The following is a 23,730-nucleotide window of genomic DNA, read 5'->3' as shown; positions in this document are numbered from 1 at the left end:
CTAGTGCTTCTATTTTGAGGGAATTTAACATTTAAAGGAATATGTGATTATACTCTAGTTTTGCATTTATATTTAAAAATAGGCAAAATAGAATTTCTGAATTCAGAAGAGAGAATACCAGTAACCAGGCTGTTTTAAATTTATTTGCTTGATGATGCTGTGTAGGTCTTAAGATTTTAGGCGAGCTTGGCTGGGTGCAGTGGCTCACGCCTGTAATCCCAGCACTTTGGGAGGCCAAGGCGGGTGGATCACCTGAGGTCAGGAGTTCAAGATCAGCCTGACCACATGGTGAAACCCCGTCTCTACTAAAAATACAAAAATTAGCCGGGCATGGTGGCAGACGCCTGTAATCCCAGCTACTCAGGAAGCTGAAGCAGGAGAATCACTTGAACCTGGGAAGCGGAGGCTGCAGTGAGCCAAGACCACGTCACTGCACTCCAACCTGGGTGACAGAGCAAGACTCCATCTCAAAAACAAACAAACAAAAAAAAGATTTTAGGACAGCTTAAGAAGCCAACATTAAGAAACATGTGTGGGCATGTCCATAGTCTGGACTAGGCTGTGTACTGTAGGGATATGTATTGTCTGGCATACTAATGTCAGAAACAATCAGTTCCTCTTCAAACTTCCTGGCTTTCTCTAGTGGCTAGTGTCTTTTCATAGTGCTAGAAATGATAAGTTCTTGTTCTCTAAACAACCCTTCCCACCTTTGCCGTGCCCAAACATGTCTAAACATGGCCTTCCCATTCTCCCTGCCTCTTCTCTTTGCAAATTGCACATTTACCTTATTTGGAAAAGTTTAAGTCTTTTACCTTATTTAGAGAAGTTTAAAATCTTAGCCAGTCGGGTTAGTTTAGATTGTGTGGTCTGACTCCAGCCAATGGAGAGGACACAGGAACAAGAGCTGTGTTAGGGATAAAAACCCTCCTCTCCTTTGCTCTGTGTGCTCTTGCAATCATGATAGATGCAGGCAGCACCCTCCTGCAGAAGTAAATGTGCCTTGCTCAGAAATTTTCTAAGTGCTGGTTTTTCTTTGGGGCACCAAGCACTTGTTTCCAACACGGAGAAATGCACTGCTACTAGTATTATGTTTAAATGGGCAAACACATTAATTTCAGGAATGTCTTAGATTAGAATTCTGCAAACTTTTCTGTAGAGTGAAACTGTAAATATTTTAGGCTTTGCAGGCCATATGAACTCTGTGACAACTGCTCTACTCTGCCATTGTAGTGCAAAAGCAGCCATAGATGATACATAAATAAATGAGCATGGCTATGTTCCAATAAAACTTTATTAGCCAGGTGTGGTGGTACACAGCTGCAGTCCCAGCAACTTGGAAGGCTGAGTTGGGAGGATCACTTGAGCCCAGGAACTTGAGGTTACAGTGAGCTTTGATTGCTCCACTGCACTCCATCCAGCATGGGTGACAGACTGGAACCCTGTCTCTACAAAAAAAAAAAAAAAAAAAGAAAGAAAAGAAAGAAAGAAAAGAAAAAAAAAAATCTCTTGTTGCAACTGACTGAAGGCCAGCTCAAATGAGCTTTAGAAGAAAAGGAGGTGACTGGCATATGGAACTGGAAGAACACCAGCACAGCTGGATTTAGTAGTCCAGGTGAAGTGCCAAGCACCAAGACCCTCACTCACACTCTCTTCAACTCTCTCTTCTGCTAGTTTCTCCTCTTTTCTGTCAATCTCATGTATTTCTGCTGAAAAAAACAAAAGAGACCGACTGGAAATGGCTAGAAAGATGGCTCCGGCTAACCTACACTGATATCCTTACAGTTTATGAAAACAAGGGAAGAAAAACCTCTTTGTTAATGTCCATAGAGGCAATTTCATGCAAGGTTGGCACAGCTAGTTTGTTAGCCCCATGAACAATCACTGTGGCTGAAGAATTGGATATAATGAGAATCATTATGATTGACAGCTCTATTAGGACCATATGGTATAGCCAAAGAGTGCCCTAAAACAGTGGGACTTAATCCTGAAAGCCAATGGTACCCTTTTAAACAACAAATATTTTGTAATGCTCCCTTTTCTATACTGTGTCTGTAAGAGTTTGACCAGAAGAAAAGCAGAACCACTGGGATACATATATTCTCTCTTTCTCTCACTGTCTCTCAGTCTCTCTCTCTCTCTTTCTCTCTCTCTCTTTCTCACACACACATACACATAAACACACACACACAGCACATGTGGAAAATTAGGACTTTATTGACCTTATGAACTGTGGTATCTGGTGAGAGTCTATATGAGGCTGTTGTGCCTCCAGTGCTAAAACCTCAAGTCCACAGGGCAAGTAGTTGAGAAGCGAAGATGGATATGAAATAAGGGAAGTAGTCATAAACTAGAATCTATGAGGCTGAGCTGGAAACATGAGGATGGACTAGACTCCATGTTTGACTTTCATGACCTCCAAGCTTCCAATTCAACCCTGCAGGCATCCTGCAGAAACTGGTGCACTTTACCATGAAGCTAAACATGACCTGGCCCAGGTATCAGGGAAGCTGAAAGAGGATGTTGCAGGAGCTGGAGTTGCTGTGGGCTCACCAACCTGGCAAGCCAGCAGATAAGGACCACATATGTGAGATGCGAAAGCACTCCTTTCCCTGCTTCGATCTTCAGAGGATAAGAAAAATAAAGCCATTTTTTTTTTAACTTCTATCCTTCAAATTGCTCACAAAAGTCTTTTTTTTTTTTTTTTTTTTTTTTTTTTTTTTTTTTTTTTTAGCTGATACTAATCTGGAACTTTGCAGAGAAGAGAATTTGGAGAAATTAGTTCTAGCTTAGCTAAATTGGCACAGTTCAAATCTACCACATATATGGTGCCAGTTACTACTTTTTTCTCAACTCCAAATCCACCCTTCTGTACTTTGCTTTGTGGTACTGGATCTGGTACTCTGAAAAACACATTTCTGCACTATTTGCTGGCTTCATGTTAGAGTCTGCCAGTAAAGGGCACTAAAGAAAAACGATGAGATTAGGACAGGAAGAAGGATGTTTTCCTTCGTATTTCCTGTGGACTTCCTGTCTGCTTTTGTGCATCACCCAGGCTTGCCTCTTCACCTTGGAAATGATAGTTCCTTCCCAAATCAGTGGTTGGATCCTACTTGCTGTTTTTCCCAACCCTCCATCACACTCCTGCTCAAAGATGCATGCACCAGACAACCAGCATCATTTCTTCAAAAGTTCAGGCCTCAACCCCGCAAGGCTCCTCCTCCCAATGCCAACACAGCCCTAGGCAGGTAGTGCTTCTTTCTCAGAGGCTGAGTTTCATCTCCATAGGGCCCCACCTCTGTGTTCCTAAGTTTTATTAATTCCAAGCTCTTCTCTGTTTTCCCAGTCCTAGTAGTGGTAGCTGCTGCCTATAGTTGCTGTGTCTGTGAGAGGGTATATGTCTTCCTTTTTAGCTGTTTAGTTACTGAGTTGATAATTGTGTATAGCTTACCATTCTTTGTATCAAATTCTTTATGTTCAAATAACTGATATGGTTTTGTCTCCTGAGTGGACCCTGACTGATACATATCCTGAAATAAAACTCATAGATAATAAAATGTACTTATAAATATAATTTTAAAAGTGAAAGATCAATACAATCCCTAATAGAAAAAATGCAATGCAGTCATATGTATTTTAAGACTTTCACATGTGACCAAGATGGAGTAATGAGGATAGGACTTAATCTTCCACATGAAATAACTGAAAACAAAAGAAAACAGAAAAACCACCCAGACAAAGTATACAAACTAATTGGATATAAAAACACTGGTCCCTTTCCGCAGATAAGGGATGATAATAGAAAGGAAAACAAAACAAAATATCAGGCAGCAGGTAACAAAAGACAGTGACCTCTGAGAGACAGGAAACAAAATAAATGATCCGGGCCAGGTGCAGTGGTCACACCTGAAATCCCAAGATTTTAGGAGGCCGAAGTGAGAGGATCACTTGAGCCCAGGAATTCAAGACCAGCCTGGGCAACATGGCAAGATCCCATCCCTACAAAAAACAATTAAAAATCAGCCAGGTGTGCACCTATGTTCCCTGCTACTTGAAGGCTGAAGTGGGAAGACCGCCTGAGCATAGAAGGTTGAGGCTGCAGTGAGCCATGATTGCATCACTGAACTCCAGCGTGGGCAACAGAGTGATACCCTCTGCCTCACACACACACACACACACACACACACACACACACACACACAAGGTGATCCACATGATGGTGTCAGCTTACTGCTTGGAGAGATATTTGGATTGTAGTTTTGGATGAGGGACCCAGGCAGAGCCCCACAGTTTCCCTAAGTTGGGGAGAAGGAGCTAAAAGTCTGGGGAGGCTAATGTGGCTAGAATTCACAGGGCTGAGCACTGGAGAGGAGAAGGCTTCAGAGAGAAGGAACTTAGAAAATCTGCAGATGGTCTCCTTAAGGATCCAGCTGAGAAAGGATCAGCACATGAATGTGAGGAAACTGCTGGAGGCTGAGGGAAGAACCACTCAAAGGAATTATGGGGAACAATCCTCAGAACTCACACAGGGCCTGGAATATATCCTATTCCCACCAGCCATAGTGAAAAAAACCTCATAATTCATGGAACATTGGTAGAGTATTCTGAAAGGTAGTAAGGAAAAATTTACCCTACACTCAATCCTCCTCTGGTCCCACCTAACAAAGCTTAAGAACAAGACCTAAAAGAATCGAACTATTTCCAAATAACTTCATTCCATCCCAGATCAAAGCTCAAAAACATTTATAAAAGTCAAAGATATCCAGCATCTAACAGGTTAAAATTCAGAATGTCAGGCATCTGATAAAAAATTACCAGTCATGTAAAGAAGCAGGAAAATATATTAATAACTTATGGATGAGAAGAAAAATTAATTAATAGAAACTGACCCAGAAATGATACTAACGATGGAATTAACAGACAAGGACATTAAAAGAGTTATTATAACTGTATTCCGTGTGTTCATCAAACTACAAGAAAGATTGACATGTTAAGGAATGACACAGTGGATATTAAAAAGAAGAGGATATTAAAAAGATTCAAATCAAACTTCTGGAGATGAAAACTGCAATGTCTGAGGTGAAAAATACATTGGAGGTAGGGAGATTAATGAAAGATTGGACATTGAGAAAGGAAAGATAACTGAAGGTGAAGTCATAGCAATATAAACAATCCAAAATGAAACAGAGGGGAAAAGACTGGTTAAAAAAGAAAAGAAAGAATTGGCATATCAATGAGCTATGGGGCAACTTGAATAATTTTGAAAGGAGGAGCTGAGCGCAGCGGCTCATGCCTATAATCCCAACACTTTGGGAGGCCAAGGTAGGAGGATCATTTGAGCCCAGGAGTTCGAGACCATCCTCGACAACATAGTCCAAAGAACTTTGAAGAAAAATAAAGATAGAGGACTTACAAAATAATAATAATAATCATAAATTAGCCAAGTATGGTGGCACATGCCTATGGTCCCAGCTCCTGGGGAAGCTGAGGTAGAAGGATCACTGAGCTCAGGAGGTTGAAATATGTTCTCTGATTATGATCCAATTGAACTAAATATCAATAACAGAAAGATAACTGGAAAATTGGTGAATATTGAAAAATAATATAACATGCATCTAAATTAACCATGGGTCTGGAAATCAAATGAAGAGCCGAGCATATTGGCATGTGCCTGTGGTCCCAGCTACTTGGGAGGCTGTTGCAGTGGGGATCCCTTGAGCCCAGGAGTTTGAGGCTGGAGCATGCTGTGTTCTACTAGCCACTGCTCTCCAGCCTGAGCAACAAAGCAAGACTCTGTGTCTAAAAAAAAAAAAAAAAAAAAAAAAAAAAAAAAAATCAAATGGGAATTTACAAAATGTTTTGAAGTGAATGCAAATGAGAATACCGTATATCAACTTTGGTAATATGCAGCTGAGAGAGTACTTAGAAATTTATAGCACTGCAAGTATCAAATCAGTGACTTTTCTTCCACCTTTAGAAGTTTTAAAAAAGAGGAAAGTTGGCCGGGCTCGGTGGCTCAAGCCTGTAATCCCAGCACTTTGGGAGGCCAAGACGGGTGGATCACGAGGTCAGGAGATCGAGACCATCCTGGCTAACACGGTGAAACCCCGTCTCTACTAAAAAATACAAAAAAAAAAAACTAGCCGGGCGAGGTGGCGGACGCCTGTAGTCCCAGCTACTTGGGAGGCTGAGGCAGGAGAATGGCGTAAACCCGGGAGGCGGAACTTGCAGTGAGCTGAGATCCGGCCATTGCACTCCAACCTGGGCGACAGAGCGAGACTCCGTCTCAAAAAAAAAAAAAAAAAAAAAAAAAAGAGGAAAGTTAAACCCAATGTAAGCATAAGAAAGGGAATCATAAAGATGAGAAAGGAAATCAGTGAAATAGAAAACAGAAAAACAATAGGGAAAATCAATTAAAGTAAAAGTTAGTTCCTCGAGAAAATCAATAAAATCAGTAAGCCCCTAGCCAAACTGATTGTGGGAAGGTGAGGGGAGAAGACACAAATTACTGATATCAGGAATGAGAAAAGTGACATCTCTAGAGACTTTGCTGGTATTAGAAAGACATTAGAGGATTACTATAAAGACTTTATGCCAAAAAATTCTAAAATGAACAAATCCCTTGAAAGATACAAACTACTCTATTTCTATGAAAAAAAATCGAATTTACAGTTACATTTTTTTTCATAGAAAAACCTCCAGGCCCAGATGGTTTGACTGGTGAATTTGATCAACAATTAAGAGAGAGAGAAAAAAAATACTGACTCTATATAAACTCCTTCTGAAAAAATTGAAGGAAAGTACTTCCCAACTCATTTTATGAGGCCAGCATTACCCTGATACCAAAACCAAAGATATTATAAGAAAAGACACTGCAGATCAATATTCTTATGAACATAGATGCAAAATTTTTCACAAAAGTTTAGCAAATCAAACAGTATATAAAAAGGACAACATATCATGACTGAATGGAGTTCACTCTACAAATGCAAGGTTGCTTTCACATTCAAAGATCAATCAATATTTTATCACATTAACAAGCTAAAAAAGAAAAACCATATGATCACCTCAGATGATACAGAAAAAGCATTTGACAAAAATCTAACACCCATTGCTGATTTAAAAAAAAAAAAAAAACATAAAACTCTTACCAAACTAGAAATAGAAGGAAGCTTCCTCAACCTAATAAAAAGTGTCTATGAAAAAATCTATAGCTAACATCACACTTAGTGAAAGGGTGAATGCTTTTCACATAAGATCAGGGATTAACAGAGATGCCTGCTCTTATTACCTCTATTCAATATTGTATTAGAGGTTCTAACCAGTGCAATAGAGCAAGAGAAAAAAAAGAAATGGCAGTGAGATTAGGAAAGAAACTGTAAATCCCTGTTTATTCATAAATCATCTATGTTGAGCATGTGATGAAATCCACAAAAATTACTAGAATTAATAAGTGAGTTTAGCAAGTTTGGAAGATATAAGAATAGAATATCTTAAAACATCAAAAAGTAAATACATAATGATAGATCTGACAAAAGCCAGGGAAGACCCGTACACTGAAATCTTTAAAATATTACAGAGAGATATTAAAGAAGACCTAAATAAATAGGGAGAGACACCATGTTCACAGCTCAGAGACACAAAATTGTTAAGATGTAAATTTGTCTCAAACTGATCTGTAGACTCAACTCACTTTCAATCAAAATCCCCGCCCCCAGGTGTTTTTTGTTTCAGAAATTGACATGCTAATTCTAAAATTCCTCAGACCTGAAATAATCCAAAGAACTTTGAAAAGGAACAAAGTTGGAGGACTTACCTTATTTCAAGACTTTAATTTTAAGGCTATGGTAATCAAGATAGTGTAATATCAACATAAAAATGAAACAGAATAGAGAGTTTCGAAATGGAACCAATTGATCTGAAAGGTGCAAACGCAATTGTGAAGAAAGGATAGTCTTTTAAACATGGTGTAACAATTGGATATCCACATACACACACAAAAAAGACCCATACCTTGTACCATGTATTATATAAAACATAACTCAAGATGGTTCATAGACCTAAATGTAAAACTACAAAATCTTTAGAAGGAAACAAAGGAGAAAATTTTTGTGACATTAGATAGACAACGATTTCTTAGATGTGACATCGAAAGCACAATCCAAAAAAGAATACTTTGATAAATTTGACTTCAAACTTGAAAACTTCTGCTCTTTGAAAGATATTCTTAAAAGAATATCTTAAGTACTGGGCCAGGTGCAGTGGCTCACACCTGTAATTCCAGCACTTTGGGAAGCCGAGGTGGGCAGATCACTTGAGGTCAGGAGTTCGAGACCAGCCTGGCCAACATGGTGAAACCCCACCTCTACTAAAAACACAAAAATTAGCCAGGTGTGGTGACACACCCCTGTAATCCCAGCCACTTGGGAGGCTGAGGCAGGAGAATAACTTGAACCCGGGAGGTGGAAGTTGCAGTGAGCAGAGATCACACCACTGCACTCCAGCCTGGGCAACACAGGAAGACTTCACCTGAAAAAAAAAAAAAGAGAAAGACAAGAAAAAGAAAAAAAGAAAGAAGAAAGAAAGAGAGAAAGAAAGAAGAAAAAGAAAGAAAGAAAGAGAAAGAAAAGAAAAAGAAAGAAAGAGAAAGAAAAGAAAAAGAAAGAAAGAAAAAGAAAGAAGAAAGAAAGAGAGAGAAAGAAAGAAAGAAAGAAAGAAAGAAAGAAAGAAAGAAAGAAAGAAAGAAAAGAAAGAAAGAAAGAGAAAGAAAGAAAAAGATAAGCTAAGGACTTTGAGAAAGCATTTGCAAATTATACATTTGATAAAGGACGTACAGCTGGACTATAAGAGTTCTCCAAATTGAATCATAGGAAAACAAGCAGCATTTAAACATGGGCAAAGGAGTTTAATAGACACTTCACTAAAAAAGACTACAGATAGCGAATTATCACATGGAAAAGGAAATGAAAATTAAAACCAAAATGAGATACCACCACCCATTAACATGTGGTCAGAGGGAGATATGACAATGGAAGACTGGTCAGAGAGATGCAGTACTGGTGGTTAAGGAGGTAGGGGACAGGGGCCATGATCCAAGTGATGTAGGCAGCCTCTAAAAGAAGGAAATGAATTCTCTTCCAGAACCTCCAGAAGGAGCACAGCCCTGCCAACCCTTGATTTTAGCCCAATGAGATCAGTATCAGACTTTTGACCTACAGGACTGCAAAATAATAAATTTGTATAGCTTTAAGTTATGAAGGTTGTGGTAATTTATTGCAGCAGCAATAGAAAACTAATACAGCAAGAATCCTTAAACATATGAATAAATTGTTCATGTGTTGTTCACTTAAAGTTGGAATAATTTTTCAAAATCCCATGAGAAAGTGAAGTGACTCTAGTTTTTTGCTATTCAGTATGGTAGCCACTAGACACATGTGGCAGCCAAATGTGGCTATTGTGACTGAGGAACTGAATGTTTAGGTGTTTTAAAAAAAAAAAAAAACGAAAAAACCGGGTCTCCCTCTGTCGACCAGAGTGCAGTGGCGTAATCATTGCAAGCTTGTCCTCCTGGTTCCAAGTGATCCTCCCACCTCAGCCTCCCCAGTAGCTGGGACCACAGGCACATACCACCATCCCCAGCTAGGTTTTCTTTTAAGTTCTTTTTCATTTTGTAGATACGGAGTCTCCCTTGTTGCCCAGGCTGGTCTCAAACACCTAGGCTCAAGTGATCCTCCTGCATTGGCCTCCCAAAGTGCTAGGATTACAGATGTGAGTCCCTGCACCTGGCCTGGATTTTTAGTTTCATTTAATTTTAATTTGCATTTAAAATTTAAAACTGATACTCAATTCAGTTACTGGAAAATTATAAAATAGTTTTAGAACAACTTGGGTTTCTGAATGTACTTTTTTCCCCCTGTAAATTTTATGAAATCTAAACGTAGATTATTTCCAATCAAGGGTGAGTGTTCAAATTGAGATGTGTCGTAAGTATAAAAAAATGTAAAATATTAAAAATTTTTATATTGATTACATGTTAAAATAAAAAATTAGGTTAAATAAAATGTACTGTTAAAATTGCTATCACCTGTTTATTTTCTTTTTCTTTTCTTTTCTTTTTTTTCCCTCTGTCATCCATCCAGGTGCAATCACAGGTCATTGCGGCCTCAACCTTCTGGGCTCAAGTGATCCTCCCACCTCAGCTTCCCAAGTTGATATGGTTTTGCTCTGTGTCCCCACCCAAATCTCATCTTGAATTTTAATCCCCACAATCCCCATGTATCGAGAGAGGGACCTGGTGGGAAGTGATTGGATCGTGGGGGTGGTTTCCCCCATGCTGTTCTCGTGACAGTGAGTTCTCACGAGATCTGGAGGTTTTATAAGGGGCATCTCCGCTTTCACTCATTCACTCTGTCTCGCCTGCCACCCTGTGAAGAAGGTGCCTTTCCTTCTCTCTCGCTTTCCACCATGATTGTAAGTTTCCTGAGGTCTCCACAACCATGTGGAACTGTGAGTCAGTTAAACCTGTTTCCTTTATACATTACCAAGTCTCAGGTATGTCTTTATAGCAGTGTAAGAATGAACTAATTCACAAGTAGATGGATCACAGGTGCTTGCCACCATGCTTGGCTAATTTTTCGTGTTTTGTAGAGATGGGGTTTCACCATTTTGTCCAGGCTGGTCTCAAACTCCTGGCCTCAAGTGATCTGCCTGCCTTGGCCTCCCAAACTGTTGGGATTACAGGCGTGAGCCACTGTGACTGACCTTGTTTCTTTTTACTTTTTAAAATGTGACTATTATAAAATTTAAATTATGTATTTGGCTCACGTTATATTTCTATTGGACTGTGCAGTTCTAGATTTTTTTCTACATTTTTATCATGCATTACATGAGGATGAGAATCCAAGGGAGGGCAGAAGAACTGCCAGAAGACAGAGAGGAAGAAAAGGACATTTTTTATCTTCATTTTTAAATATACCCACAGTACTTGAGCCTGATTTTCAAGAATAAATTACATTTCACCATATTTCAGAGGACCATCCAAGGTTTTCTTTTGCACAATAATTTAAGTCTATCCCATATTGTTTGCAATATCTGAGCCATTGGCTAAAGTTCCCTTAAATATTTTTGAATTAAATAGATTAATTTCTGCAATAGGATTTGACAGTATAGGCCTTTGGCAAAATAAATTTTTTTTGGTTCGACATTTTTAAAAGTATATCCTGGTTTGTTAACAAAGAAAAGAAAAGAAAACAACAGCGAATCTTTTAGTTTTGTTTAAAAACAAAATGTTACAGTGAACTTTAAACATCATAAATACCAAGGCATAAATGGCATAAGCACTGTCATCTGGTAAGATTCATTAACGCTCATTTGATTAGAAAAATGAATTTAAAATTTTAAGTTGAGTTTCAACAGCTTTTGGACATAGAAATCAGTGATGGCAAAAATCGTCAACTTAGAGCATCAAATGGTAATGCTATGCATAAGGGGATCGTTTGACCCTGAAAAGGGGGTTATAGCTAGAACTTAGCCAGAAAGGACTGCATTTTGCCCCGGAATCTGGAACTGAGATCAAGCCTTTTGGGCCTGAATAAGAAACCAATAGGACCAAGTTGTATTCTCTCTTTAAGAAATATTGTTTTTGTTACTCCATAGCTTCTTGTTCTATCAGCAACTGCTCTGCCTCCATCTCATGTGATTCTGGTGGTGGGGTTGCCAGATAAAATACAGAATGCCTGGCTAAATTTGAATCTCAGATAAACAACGAAATACTGTAGAAATAACTAAGGCAACTGTATCTGCTGGCCTTGTCAATCAAAGTGTCCTACCTACTTCTTGCTTCATAGGTGATAGGTGTACGTGTGACCCAGGCTTGGCACGTGACCCTAGTCGCTTGTTCACATTGATTGGCCTTACACATAAGTATTTGTCTCAGTTAAAGTCAACTCAAGCCTTTGCATATAATTTGATCTAGGAGAGAGGTGGTTACTTTTTCAATTGGATTACAAGCTACAAGGATGCAAGCCTTCGGTAGGCTGCAGCCATCTTCCTGCCATTGGCAGAGAGCCTTCCTGTGGCAGGAGAAAAGAGGGCTAAGTGCAAAGAACCAGGAGGTGAAGGCAAGTGAAAATGCTTTGACGATTTCTTCTATTTGGAGGTGTTCTTGGTGTTCTGTACCAAAGTTTGATAGTGATTAAGTGCACTATTTCTACTAGTATTACATGAACCAGACACTAAGTTCTTACTATACAATACACATTAAGCCAGCATCTTAGCCATAGTGCCACTATAAACCTTGATTTTCTTATTTGTTTGGCATTATTTCTCCAGGGTTCTATTGGGCAGAACGGTAGCGTACAGGTGTGCATTTATTATTTGATAGTATAATCTATGTTAGTAGTGCCATTAACACTTAAAAGAGAGAGCAAGTTTCCTATCCTCTAAAGAGTTCTTATAAGAACGCAGTGTAAAAGCATGTTTTTTATTTCCTATTCTTAACTCTATTACCATTCCATTCATTTTCTAAGACTGTCCTGTCATTAGGCAGTAATTGCAAACATTAATTTGTGAGCTTCTGTTTCTAGGATACCAAAGATATGATGCTATTAGTGCTGCCCTCAGAGGAAGGAGTGGCCCCCTTGCTCCAAGTTAAATTCCAGAATCTTCAGAAGTGCAATGCAAAAGGAAAAGATTTGAGGGCAGGACTGGATGTTTAATCTGCAGAGTCCCCTGCAAACATTAAAACAATTTTTAAATATATATATATATATATAGGTCCCCTTCTCCAAAGATGCTTGAGAATTTCAAGATGGCAATAGCAGAGCATTAAATGAGCATGAGGCCCCTCAAAGCACAGGGTCCATGAGGCCAGCCCCGCTCGAGGGTCATATTTGATCTCTTGATGCCTTAATTTCTTCATCTGTGGAATAGGAGGTGAAATTGAATATTCAGCGTAAGTATTAAATGAATTTATTGTAAAATTTGTGAAGCTCCAGCCACATTGTGAGTTTTCCGTAAACTAACCACCATCTTACTCTATTATATTAATATACAGTAGCCAGGGATGAGTTTTCTACGGTCAGCTGAATGTGGACTCAAAGCACTTTCCTAGTCCAATTACCCAATGTCTCTAATCCTCCGATTCCTCACCTGTAAATAAGAGATAATTGATGCATCTACTCCTGAAAGATTATCCTGAGGATTAGATGAAATAAGTCATTCAAAGCATTTAGCACAATTCTGGGAACACAGTGCTTATTAAATGTTCACTGTTATGGCTATATACCTGGCCCAGTCCTAAACGTTCTGCATATACTATCTAATTTCATCCTTATAACAACCTAGAAACTTAGATATCATGACCTTTAGTAAACCGAAGCTGCAGAGGTAATTGTCCAGGTTGTTACTATGTAGTGGGACCAAAATTGAGATTCCAGGTATCTCAGATTCTAAAATTCATGTTCTCCTGGAAACCACCATTCTCAGCAAACTAACACAAGAACAGAAAACCAAACACTGCATGTTCTCACTCATAGGTGGGAGTTGAACAACGAGAACACTTGGACACAGGGAGGGGGACATCACACACCGGGGCCTGTCAGGGATTGGCGGACTAGGCGAGGGGTAGCGTTAGGAGGAATACTTAATGTAGATGACAGGTTGATGGGTGCAGCAAACCACCATGGCACGTGTACACCTATGTCACAAACCTGCAGGTTCTGCACATGTATCCCAGAACTTAAAGTATAAAAATAAAATAAATAAATAAATAAATAAATAAATAAATAAAATAGCATGACTACAAATTATATAGACACCAAAAAAAAAAAAAAAAAGAAAGAAAGAAGAAAATCTCTATCAACTGATATGGAGTGATTTCCAGAGATGTTATTAAGTGAAAAAGGTGAAGTACAAAGAGCATGTAATATGCTACCTTTGTGTAAGAAAGAAGGAAAAATTAAAAAAAAAAAATTTGAAGTGAAAAAAAAATAAATAAGTAAAATGCATGCTCTCCACTCCGATGCATACTGTCTTGAACTGTTTAGTCTTCCTTCTTCCCATGCATTCTGAAGCCTTAATGTGTGCTCGCCTTCCTGTACCTGTCCTTGATGACAGACGTAGCACACATAAGGAGCTTTTTAAGAGTTAACATATTTGAATGGCCATTGTAAGTTTCCTCTCTATGCATCAGTGTGTCTGAGTGTCTGCCTGTCTAGCTCACGAAAAGCAAAGGAGAGGTGCTGGCCACAAAAGCAATGACACATTGAAAGAGAAGTGAACACTTGAAGACTGGTGTGAGAGTCGGAGATATTTATCAAACTTCAGCCAGAGCTGGGTTTCTTTACCCTTAATTATATGTTCTTCATTTGGGTGTATCTGAAACAATACAATGAAAGGCCTATTACATGTTTTACCCACCAAGCAATTATCATTTTTCTTTTGAATAGATGCTGCTAATTTGTTATATAAGACTGAGGTAACACTAGTTACACCCCTGTATATAGCCTCAACACAAAAGCAGTTAAAATTGCAGCAAAGCGAGGATCAGTCTAGTCTCTACTTGTTCACCCTTTGTTTTCTAACTAGCAGGGTTGTTGCTGTTTTACTTAACTTGAGTGCTGGTACTGGAGCCTACCTTCACTCTGCCATCTCTGGAACACTGAAACTGTTTCTGTGGCCCCGGACTAACTCTAAGGCCACTTTGTAATGTCCGGATGGCCAGTACTTTCTAGGACTTTTTCTAGATCAGGAAGTTTTTCTTGCTCTGAAGAAGGAAGAAAACAGCACACAGCAGAGTCCAAATAAATCTGCCTTTGTTTTATTTTACTTTACTTTTGCGACAGTCTTGCTCTCTCGCCCAGGCTGGAGTGCAGTGGCACAGTCTTAGCTCACTGCAAACTCCACCTTCCAGGTTCAAGCAATTCTTCTGCCTTAGCCTCCCGAGTAGCTGGGATTACAGACGCCTGCCACCACGCCCTGCTAATTTTTGTATTTTTAATAGAGATTGGATTTCGCCAAGTTGGCCAGGCTGGTCTTGAACTCCTGACCTCAGGTGATCTTCCTGCCTCGGCCTCCCAAAGTGGTGGGATTACAGGCGTGAGCCACCATGCCCAGCCCTGTCTTTATATTTTAACTTAATTAAATGGCAGATCTTTTTATTAAATGCCTGCTGTAAGCCTAGCACTGTGCTAGGATTAGAAAGAAGGCTATATCTAAATTTACAATTGCTAAATTAAACAGAATTATAAAATTAGCAAATTTACCTTTGTTCATTTCACTCCCTTCCATTTCAGTGGTTCTTGGTCCCTTTCTTTCTTCAATAGCTTTTCTTCCTCCTAATATCCCCCAAAGAACATGGTCTGAGAGGTGTGAATAGGTGATTTGCATTTAACAGGCACAGTCTAAGTTTAGAAAATGCGACATTAATAATAAAAACAGCTAACATTTTAAGTGCTTCTTTGAGCTGGTCAGGGGCTAAGTGTTTTATTCTCATCACCTTATTGAATTGTCCCAATATCCCCTATGAGGGAGGGGCTACTATAATCTTCACTTTGTCTAAGTCACACAACTGTTGGGTGGCAGAGTCACAGTTCTAAGCCAGTGTCCTTAATGACTGTGCCATTCTCACCTGCCCCGAAACTAGCAGACGTACCATTTCTTTACCATGAGACTTCTCAGAGTCTTTAGTATGCTACAGGGCCCTGGGACTCTCAAGATAAGAATATAGAATACTGTGGCTCCCCTACTCATTTGTCTCCCTCCCTTATTTTCTCATGGAAGATCTTGGGAGATTGGAATTCTGCAGAACACATTTTGGGAAATACTGGCCTCTATATTTGTATTTCAGTAAGTGACTTGGAAGATCAAAGTGACTTCAGGAATAATTCTAATGATATTTCAGAGACGACAAGATAAGGAAGAAAGAAGTGTGGCTATGAGGCCTTCCTGTTGTCCCCAAATGACTCTATGCACAATCCTTCTTCTTACTTATACAACTGGTGGGGTTTTGGAACTTTATTTTTCTGTTGTTAAAGAAAATAAACATAACAGGGTTACTCTAAGGATGAGTGAAATTGTATGGTAGAAAACACTTAGAAAGATTGAAAATAAAAAAATAGTCACAGTCATGAATTTCAACCCATTTGCCAAGTCCTCACTGTGTATCTGTCACTGTGCTCTTCTGGTCGGTCTCTGGAGCTGAGTAAGACACCGAGCCTGCTCTCAAGCACTGAAAGGTATGCTGTTTTCAAAGCTCTATTGTTTGCAGGTAACATAAACCCACTCCAGCTAGTACAAATAAAAAGCAGTTTATTACAGATCTAGTTCTTACAGACACGGAGGATAGAAAATCAAGCTGAATGTGGTATTGTAGTGACTGGAAAGCCTCAGGAATGAAGTCTATTCTGTCTTAGGGCTGCAGATCTCTTGTCTTTACTTTTCTCTAGCATCTTCTCTGTTTGCCTGCTTCTCCGTATTGACTGACTCACAGTGTATTAGTCTGTTCTCATGCTGCTAATAAAGACATATCTGAGACTGGGTAATTTATAAAGAAAAGAGGTTTAATGGACTCACAGTTCCACATGGCTGGGGAAGCCTCATAATCATGGCAGAAGACGAAGGAAGAGCAAAGGGATGTCTTACATGGTGGCAGGCAAGAGAGCTTGTGCAGGGGAACTCCACTTTATAAGACCATCAGATCTCGGGAGACTTATTTACCATCATGAGAACAGGGAAAGACCCACCCCCATGATTCAATTACCTCCCCCTGGGTCCCTCCCATGACATGTGGGAATTACGGGAGCTACAATTCAAGATAAGATTTGGGTGGGGACACAGCCAAACCACATCACGCAGTGTCTACTCATCTCACATGTGGCAAAACATGACACCACTCCTGTGTCCAATGGCCTTCCAGTTCTAGCACTTGCTCTGTTTGTCTCTTAGTTCAAATTCACAAGATAAAGAATTGGGTGGGTCCCATTGGTCAGATGTCTGACTCTGATCATCAGCTGTGGCCATGGGATGTATTAATATAATTTATGGCCTCTGAGCAGGCAGGGGCCATGCCAGGAAAGACAATGATAGATATGTCTAGTGTAAGTATTTACAGAAACAAGGCAATAAGACTGAAGATTATTGGACAATAAGTCTAATCTTTTTTCTTATTTGATTACATTTTACGGATCTTCACAGAAAATAGCATTTCAGTGCATCTAGCAGTATATCAGGAATAAGGTTATTCTTTTCAATGAAAGATAAGATTTCATAGAATTAGCAATACCTTATCACTCTGGGACTTTAAGGCCCATCCCATACCTTAGATTCAGAGCTTACGTAGGGTTTTCTGGTTTTGTTTTAAAATAGCTACACTGTGGAGTTGAGGCCAATCCTTAGCTAGACCATGAATCAGTCTCTTTGGATTCTTCCACTACAGGCTTAAAAATCTAAAGATTATTGGAAAAGGCCAGGTGCGGTGGCTCACGCATATAATTCCAGCACTTTGGGAGGCCAAGGTGGGCAGATCACCTGAGGTCAGGAGTTCGAGACCAGCCTGGCCAATATGGCAATACTCCTTCTCTATTAAAAATATAAAATTTAATTGGACATGGTGGCGGGTGTCTGTAATCCCACCTACTCAGGAGACTGAGGCAGGAGAATCACTTGAACCCAGGACACAGAGGTTGTGGTGAGCCAAGATCACACCTGGATGACAGAGCGAGACTTGATCTCCAGGGTGGGGAAAAAAAGATTATTGAAATTATTATTATTAAGAAATTTAAGATGGACCCAACTTTAAAACGTTGATCTTCTAAAAATCACATCCTTAAGGATGACTTTAGGACAGGGACCACCTAAGATGTCCAGAATGGAAGACAGCAACATTTTAATCCTAGTTGTAACTAACTGGTCTGCCCCATAGATATGATGGGAATAAAAGCTGAGTTACTTATTTTTTCATAAATTCTGGCTAGACTTTTTTTAAACAAATGTAACACATACCATCATTAACAAAAAGTTAATAGAGAAGTAGGTGGTATTTTATTGCTGAATAGCATCTTTTATCCTAGTTCTTTTCTTTCATCCAAGAGGAAACTCTGAAGTGGAAAATGGAAAAACTGCAGTAAGGCTTGTTTTCACTTTCTGGAGGAGGGACTATTCTTCATATTAGCTCGATTTTAAATAGACTTAGTAAATAGTTCCCTCCACTGAGAAAGATTTGCTTCTTGCTCAGCAGCCATGAAGTTGATAAGCTAAGAGAGAGAACACTAGCATCGTATGGAATGTGTATGGCAAATAAATGGTGGAAGTATAGACAAAGCAGAAGCAACAGAGGGCATTTCATGCTGTTAGGGCAGCAAACTTTTGTACTATAACGGGACAAGAAGCAATTCTCAGAGGGACCCAGTAAAACCTCTAGACGACTACAGGCAGTATCCTGGCAGACTATGTCCACTATCAACTCTTTAGGGAAGGAGAGTTCATATTGATGTGAGACTATGGTACATCTAAGTTAATTGTGAGTCATTCTATATATAAATTCCCTCCTGGTGTTATTTAGATATTTTCCAATAGTTTATTCATAAAAGAACCTCATTTAGATTTCATTGCTGTGAACTATCTGAACTAGGATAGACCTTAATTGTACCCATTCAGGTACAGCTTAAATGGATAGCACACACTTGGGCTTTTTGGAGGGTGAAAGGGTGGGAGGAGGAAGAGGATCAGGAAAAATAATTAATGGGTACTAGGCTTAATACCGGGGTGATGAAAGGATCTGTACAACAAATCCCCATGACACAGATTTACCTATGTAACAAATCAGCACTTGCACCCCTGAACTTAACATAAAAGTTAAAAAAGAAAAAATATTTTTAAAAAAGATAAATTACACCTTTAGAAAACAAAAAATCTTAAAAAGAAAGAACGTCCAATCAGAAATGAAATGATAATGCAAACTTTGGTCTTCATTAGAGGAAGGACTGCAACTCTAGAGCTGAGGCATGGATTGGGAGACGCATCAAGCAGCTAAGATTGGCAGTGCATGCACCAGAAGAATATGTGATGTGAAGGCAGCCCAAGTTCTGATTCCAAGGGTCCAGGAGGGATGCATGGCCGCCTGAAAGGTATGCATATCACTTACTTTGTAAGCATTTAGAGAGCATTTATTATGATCTCTAAAAGAGATGTCAGGCTCTTAATGTTTCACATGTATCAATTTACTTAATTCTTATAACAACCTTTTGAGGTGGTTGCTATAGCCTATTTTACAGATTGAAAAACTGAAGCAAAAAGTGATTTAGTAATTTGCCTAAGGTCAAGTAGTAAGTAAATGGTGGAGCCAGGATTCAAATCTAGGCAATCTGGCTCCAGAGCACACAGTCTTTTGGCATCTGATTTCAATTAGAAGGTCAGTTCTTTATTTTTCTTGAAGTCTTTCTCAACATCCTAGATATTTGAGGAAATCTACCAGAATCTATCCTAGACAACAGCCAAGAGCTGAGATAAGTAAAAAAAAAAAAAAAAAAAGTGGGGGGTTGAGGGGTGCAAGCAAGGATGTTTTACTCATGAAGTTTACATGTTAATGGGGAAGACAGATCATAGCAAATAAACAAGTGAATATATAGCACATTGGGTAATGATGAGGGCTATGAAGAAAAATAAAATATGGCAAGAAACTAAGATTGATGAACAGATAGTGTTATATTAGATAGGGTGGTCAGGAAGGCCTCTGCATTAACATTTCAGCAGAGGCTTAGTAACACATCCTCTTCACAGTTTATTCCTAATAAACAGTTCCTTTAAAAGACTGTACCTTTTATATTTCATAACAGACTTGAGCCCTTGTGGGTTTTATTATAAATATATAGAGCTAAAAAATAAGCACACTGCTATACAGCTATCATGTCCCTACTGACATGGACAAGGACATTGTAAAAAACAAAAAATAGGGAAATACAACATCAATATCCCTTCTAAACACACAGCAAAAATTCTTACAAAAATATCAATAAATCATATTCAACTATGTATTTTTAAAATGAACACATTATGAAAAAAGAAGGTTTATCCCAGGAATACAAGGGGAGTATTTAAGCACCATTAAAGGGGAAAAGACATATAATAATTTCCATAGTCATAAAAAGCTTTTGACAGAATTCAGCATCAACTTATGATTTTAAATAACTGTCGGCAAATTAGGAAACGGGAAATTCTTTAATTCAACAAAGGGCATTCATAGGAAACCTAAGTAATATACTTAATGATAAGAAATTGAATGCTTTCCCTCTGGGATTGGGAACATTGTACAGATGTTTGTTCTCACCACTTCTATTTAACATTTTACTGGGGGCTCTATACATTGCAATAAGACAAGATAAATAAATAAAAGTCATAAATATTAGATAGGAAAAAATTAAAATTCCTTATTTGCTAAAAACATGATTATTTATATAGAAAATTCTAAGGAATCTAGAACATAATTAGAATTAATAAGTAAATTTAGTAAGATCATAAGGTGCAAGGGTAATATAACAAAATCAATTATATATTTATATACTGGTCTCAAGCAACTGGAAATTAAAGGAGATCAGTATATTGAAGAGATATCTGCACTCCATGTTTGTTGCAGCACTGTTCAGAATAGTAAAGATTTGGAAGCAAACTAAGTGTCCATCAACAGATGAATGGATAAAGAAAATGTGGTACATATACACAATGGAATACTATTCAGCCGTAAAAAAGAATGAGATGTAGTCATTTGCAGCAACATGGATGGAACTGGAGATCATTATGTTAAGTGAAATAAGCCAGTCACAGAAAGACAAACATCACATGTTCTCACTTATCTGTGGGATCTAAAAATCAAAACAATTGAACTCATGGACAAAAAGAGTAGAAGGATGGTTACCAGAGGTTAGGAAGGGTAGTCAGGGGCTAGTATGGAGGTGGGGGTGATGGTTAATGGTACATGAAAAGTTAGAAAGAATGAATAATAATGAATAAGTTAGAAAGAATAAATAAGACCTACTATTTGACAGCACAACAGGGTGACTACAGTCAATAATAACCTAATTGTACATTTAAAAATAACTAAAAGAGTACAATTGAATTGTTGGTAACATAAAGGATAAACACTTGAGGGGATGAATACCCCATTATCCCTGATGTGATTATTTTGCATTGCATGCCCGTATCAAAACATACCCCATAAATATATACACCCACTGTGTACTCACAAAAACTGAAAATTAAAAGAGTTAAAAATAGGAAAATATCATTACTTGATTTCTATTTACTATAAAATCACAAAAATTAATTGACAAGAGGAAAAATATATAGATCAATAAAACATAATAGGGAGTCAGAAGTAGACCTATTTATGATTAATCGATGTTTCAGTAAAGGTGCCAGGAAATCCAGTAGGGAATGGAAAATCTCTTCAACAAATGGTGCTGGAATAATTGATTATCTGAATGGGAAAAAAATTAAACACAGACTTTTATCTTACCTCATACACTAAAATTAACTTAAAATAGATCACCTACCTAAATGTAAAAGGTGAAATTATAAAACTTTTAAAACAAAATGTAGGGGAAAAAAAATCTTTGCAAACTTGGGATAGGCAAATATTTCTTACATAAGTTATAAAAAGGCACAAGGTATAAAACCTAGAATTGCTAAATTGGAGTTTATCAAAATTTAAAATGTTTGTTCTTCAAAATACACCATTAAATAAACAAAAAGTGAATCACAGAACAGAAGAAAATGTTCTTTCTCCCATTTTTTAGATGCAAAAATAACTCTTGCAAATCAATAAAACAAAAATATTTTAAGTGGGCAAGAGATTTGAACAAACAATTCACAAAATAAGATATGAATGGTGGATAAACATATCATTCATCATAGCAAAATGCAAATTAAAACCATAATGAGATTCTATAACACACTTATTAGAATGGCTAAAATTAAGACTGACAACATCAAGTGTTGAAGAGGACATGGGGCAACTGGAATTCTCATACACTACTTGTAAGAATGTAAAACAGTATGATCACTTTGGATGACATTTTGACAATTTTTCAAAAGTTAAGCATATACCTACTGTAAGACCCAGCCATTCTATTACTAGGTGTTTACCCAAGAGTAATGAAAACACATATCCATACAAAGACTTTCACAAGGATGTTCTTTACATCTTTATTTATAAGAGGAAAAAACTGGAAACAACTCAAACATCCACTAATTGGGCAATGGATAAACAAAATATGGTATACCCAAATCATGGAATATTACTTAGTAATAAAAATAAATGAACTATTGATATACACAACAAAGTGGGTGAAACTCAAAAATCAATATGCCGAGTCAAAGACACCAGATCCAAAGATGTGTAAATTGTATGATTCCATTTATATAAAATTCTAGAAAATGCAAGATGTGTTATAGTGACATAAGCCAAATCAGTGGTTGCCTGGGACCAGGAGTGGAGGGAGGAATCACTGCAAAGAAGCACAAGGTACCATTTTCAGTTGATGGGGATAGTCTACATTCTGCTGGTGGTGATGGTTTCACAGATATATATGTTTGTCAAAACTCATTGAATTGTACACTTAAAATGGGTGCACTGTATTGTATTCAATTATTCCTCAATCAATTTGAAAAAATAAAAGTACTATTTGGTTCATTTTGGTCCATTTTCAAACCTACTGTCATTTTTGATAGTTTCTTATTGTTAATGCATTTTAGTGATTCCTATTTTAATTTTTAAAGCATTTTGTACCTGTTTATTTTGCATTCTATACCTGACATTTCATCCTAGAAGATCCAAGTCTGTTATTTATTGTTTTTACTGACTCTCGCTTACAGAGGATTATTTTCCTATGAGATTGGTGATCTTTGGTTGTAAGATTAGATTTCATTAATCTTAATCCCCTGAAAACCTGGGAGTCTAACCTGATGATGGTTTACTTCTGACAGGATTTGGATTTTCTTTGACAGAGATTCAGGGGAACTACTGAGCTGAGGGCACACCATTTTCTACCAGGTTTTCTGGTTTAATGGCAGGACCCAGGTTCAACTGCCTGAACTTATCTCCAGCCCAAAGTTGAGTCCACCTCAGTCTGGCCCTCAGAGAAACCCGGCGTGCTCTTTCTACTCACATGTACCAGTTCCAACTCATGAACTTCTGCTTTTCCCCAACATCCAAAGGTTTCCCTCTATCTTGCAAGCTCAACTACACGATATAAAATGTGGTACATGCAGAATCAATTTTTACTGCAAGAGCCTCAATGAGTCTGTCATACTGCGTGTCTACACTTATCTTTTTGAGTCTCAGAGAAAAGAAAAATAAGCCCTAAAAGGTAAAATGATGGCCCTGCCTTTAAAGGGTCTTGAACTGCAAATACATATGGTAGTATGCATCATATTACTAACCCAGGCTCTTTCTCCAAATCTGATTATGGGCAGCAAAGTTAAGCGCTAGTTATATATAGCTATACATTTTGTACCAACATTGAGGAGAGAAATGTTATAGGCCAGGGATAACATAACAAGACAATTCCACAGAGAACAAGGGAGTCATATAAGAATTTAGAGCATCATATTCATACCAAGTAAAATAACTTACAAAGAGGGTTGCTATGGCTTTTCACAATCGTCAATATTTTCCTCTTTGAATTTTTACCTAAACTACATTTTATTTATCCTTAGGAAATAATTTATAGTAATTTTAAT

At 38.1% G+C, this 23,730-nt stretch overlaps 1 long non-coding RNA gene across 1 annotated transcript in view; it reads right to left on the bottom strand.

Moving 5' to 3' along the window:
- Nucleotides 1-1,274: 1,274 nt before the first annotated feature.
- Nucleotides 1,275-23,730, bottom strand: part of LOC135971986 (uncharacterized) — a 225,809-nt gene continuing 203,353 nt past the window's right edge. The window contains exon 6 of the long non-coding RNA XR_012415820.1: nucleotides 1,275-1,445. This is a non-coding gene — a long non-coding RNA (uncharacterized lncRNA). The remainder of the gene's footprint in view (nucleotides 1,446-23,730) is intronic.

This window comes from Macaca fascicularis, chromosome 7, assembly GCF_037993035.2.
Source record: "Macaca fascicularis isolate 582-1 chromosome 7, T2T-MFA8v1.1".
NCBI classification, from domain to species: Eukaryota; Metazoa; Chordata; class Mammalia; order Primates; family Cercopithecidae; genus Macaca; species Macaca fascicularis.
Note: the sequence above shows the minus strand (reverse complement) of the source record. Positions and strands in the feature narration are given on the sequence as shown.